Raw genomic sequence first — 3,964 nt, 5'->3', positions numbered from 1 at the left:
ACTTAATGGGCCCCACATAGTCCTCCATACAGTATAATGGGCTCCACAAAGTCCTCCATACAGTATAATGGGCTCCACATAGTCCTCCATACAGTATAATGGGCTCCACATAGTCCTCCATACAGTATAATGGCCCCACATAGTCCTCCATACAGTATAATGGCCCCACATAGTCCTCCATACAGAATAATGGCCCCACATAGTCCTCCATACAGAATAATGGCTCCACATAGTCCTCCATACAGAATAATGGGCTCCACAAAGTCCTCCATACAGTATAATGGGCTCCACATAGTCCTCCATACAGTATAATGGGCTCCACATAGTCCTCCATACAGTATAATGGTCCCACATAGTCCTCCATACAGAATAATGGCCCCACATAGTCCTCCATACAGTATAATGGCCCCACATAGTCCTCCATACAGAATAATGGCCCCACATAGTCCTCCATACAGTATAATGGCTCCACATAGTCCTCCATACAGTATAATGGACCCCACATAGTCCTCCATACAGTATAATGGGCCCACATAGTCCTCCATACAGTATAATGGCACCACATAGTCCTCCATACAGAATAATGGCCCCACATAGTCCTCCATACAGTATAATGGCCCCACATAGTCCTCCATACAGAATAATGGCTCCACATAGTCCTCCATACAGTATAATGGTGCCACATAGTCCTCCATACAGTATAATGGCCCCACATAGTCCTCCATACAGTATAATGGTCGCCACATAGTCCTCCATACAGTAAAATGGGCCTCACATAGTCCTCCATACAGAATAATGGCTCCACATAGTCCTCCATACAGTATAATGGCCCCACATAGTCCTCCATACAGAATAATGAGCCCCACATAGTTCTCCATACAGAATAATGGCTCCACATAGTCCTCCATACAGTATAATGGGCCCACATAGTCCTCCATACAGTATAATGGGCTCCACATAGTCCTTCATACAGTATAATGGGCCTCACATAGTCCTTCATACAGTATAATGGGCCCACCTAGTCCTCCATGCAGTATAATGGCCCCACATAGTCCTGCATACAGAATAATGGACCCCACATAGCCCTCCATACAGTATAATGGGCCCACATAGTCCTCCATACAGTATAATGGGCCCCACATAGTCCTCCATACAGAATAATGGGCCCCACATAGTCAACCCATACAGTATAATGGGCCCACATAGTCCTCCATACAGTATAGTGGGCCCCATATAGTCCTCCATACAGTATAATGGGCCCACATGGTCCTCCATACAGTATAATGGGCCCACATGGTCCTCCATACAGAATAATGGCCCCACATAGTCCTCCATACAGTATAATGGCCCCACATAGTCCTCCATACAGAATAATGGCTCCACATAGTCCTCCATACAGTATAATGGCCCCACATAGTCCTCCATACAGTATAATGGTCGCCACATAGTCCTCCATACAGTAAAATGGGCCTCACATAGTCCTCCATACAGAATAATGGCTCCACATAGTCCTCCATACAGAATAATGGCTCCACATAGTCCTCCATACAGTATAATGGCCCCACATAGTCCTCCATACAGTATAATGAGCCCCACATAGTTCTCCATACAGAATAATGGCTCCACATAGTCCTCCATACAGTACAATGGGCCCACATAGTCCTCCATACAGTATAATGGGCTCCACATAGTCCTTCATACAGTATAATGGGCCTCACATAGTCCTTCATACAGTATAATGGGCCTCACATAGTCCTCCATGCAGTATAATGGCCCCACATAGTCCTGCATACAGAATAATGGACCCCACATAGCCCTCCATACAGTATAATGGGCCCACATAGTCCTCCATACAGTATAATGGGCCCCACATAGTCCTCCATACAGAATAATGGGCCCCACATAGTCCTCCATACAGTATAATGGGCCCCACATTGTCCTCCATACAGTATAATGGCCCCACATAGTCCTCCATACAGTATAATGGGTCCCACATTGTCCTCCATACAGTATAATGGGCCCACATAGTCCCCCATACAGTATAATGGCCCCACATAGTCCTCGATACAGTATAATGGGTCCCACATAGTCCACCATACAGTATAATGGGCCCCACATAGTCTTCCATACAGAATAATGGCCCCACATAGTCCTCTATACAGTATAATGGCCCCACATAGTCCTCTATACAGTATAATGGCCCCACATAGTCCTCTATACAGTATAATGGGCTCCACATAGTCCTCTATACAGTATAATGGGCTCCACATAGTCCTCTATACAGTATAATGGGCTCCACATAGTCCTCCATACAGTATAATGGACCCCACATAGTCCTCCATACAGTATAATGGCCCCACATAGTCCTCTATACAGTATAATGGGCTCCACATAGTCCTCCATACAGTATAATGGACCCCACATAGTCCTCCATACAGTATAATGGGCCCCACATAGTCCTCCATACAGTATAATGGCCCCACATAGTCCTCCATACAGTATAATGGGCCCCACATAGTCCTCCATACAGTATAATGGGCTCCACATAGTCCTCCATACAGTATAATGGCCCCACATAGTCCTCCATACAGTATAATGGGCCCCACATAGTCCTCCATACAGTATAATGGCCCCACATAGTCCTCCATACAGTATAATGGGCCCCACATAGTCCTCCATACAGTATAATGGGCCCCACATAGTCCTCCATACAGTATAATGGCCCCAAATAGTCCTCCATACAGTATAATGGCCCCAAATAGTCCTCTATACAGTATAATGGGCCCCACATAGTCCTCCATACAGTATAATGGCCCCAAATAGTCCTCTATACAGTATAATGGGCCCCACATAGTCCTCTATACAGTATAATGGGCCCACATAGTCCTCCATACAGTATAATGGGCCCACATAGTCCTCCATACAGTATAATGGGCCCCACATAGTCCTCCATACAGTATAATGGGCCCCACATAGCCCTCCATACAGTATGGCCCCACATAGTCCTCCATACAGTATAATGGCCCCACATAGTCCTCCATACAGTATAATGGCCCCACATAGTCCTCCATACAGTATAATGGGCCCCACATAGTCCTCCATACAGTATAATGGGCTCCACATAGTCCTCCATACAGTATAATGGCCCCACATAGTCCTCCATACAGTATAATGGCCCCACATAGTCCTCCATACAGTATAATGGCCCCACATAGTGCTCCATACAGTATAATGGGTCCACATAGTCCTCCATACAGTATACTGGCCCCACATAGTCCTCTATACCGTATAATGGGCCCACATAGTCCCCCATACAGTATAATGGGCCCCACATAGTCCTCCATACAGTATAATGGGCCCCACATAGTCCCCCATACAGTATAATGGGCCCCACATAGTCCTCCATACAGTATAATGGGCCCCACATAGTCCTCCATACAGTATAATGGCCCCACATAGTCCTCCATACAGTATAATGGGCTCCACATAGTCCTCCATACAGTATAATGGCCCCACATAGTCCTCCATACAGTATAATGGGCCCCACATAGTCCTCCATACAGTATAGTGGCCCCACATAGTCCTCCATACAGTATAATGGGCCCCACATAGTCCTCCATACAGTATAATGGGCCCCACATAGTCCTCCATACAGTATAATGGGCTCCACATAGTCCTCCATACAGTATAATGGCCCCACATAGTCCTCCATACAGTATAATGGGCCCCACATAGTCCTCCATACAGTATAATGGGCCCCACATAGTCCTCCATACAGTATAATGGGCCCCACATAGTCCTCCATACAGTATAATGGGCCCCACATAGTCCTCCATACAGTATAATGGGCCCCACATAGTCCTCCATACAGTATAATGGCCCCACATAGTCCTCTATACAGTATAATGGGCCCCACATAGTCCTCTATACAGTATAATGGGCCCCACATAGTCCTCTATACAGT

This window comes from Phyllobates terribilis, unplaced genomic scaffold, assembly GCF_046119375.1.
Source record: "Phyllobates terribilis strain yellow unplaced genomic scaffold, ASM4611937v1 Scaffold_7__3_contigs__length_470593459, whole genome shotgun sequence".
Lineage (NCBI taxonomy): Eukaryota > Metazoa > Chordata > Amphibia > Anura > Dendrobatidae > Phyllobates > Phyllobates terribilis.
The sequence above is the reverse complement of the archived record's forward strand: the minus strand, read 5'-3'. Positions refer to the sequence as shown.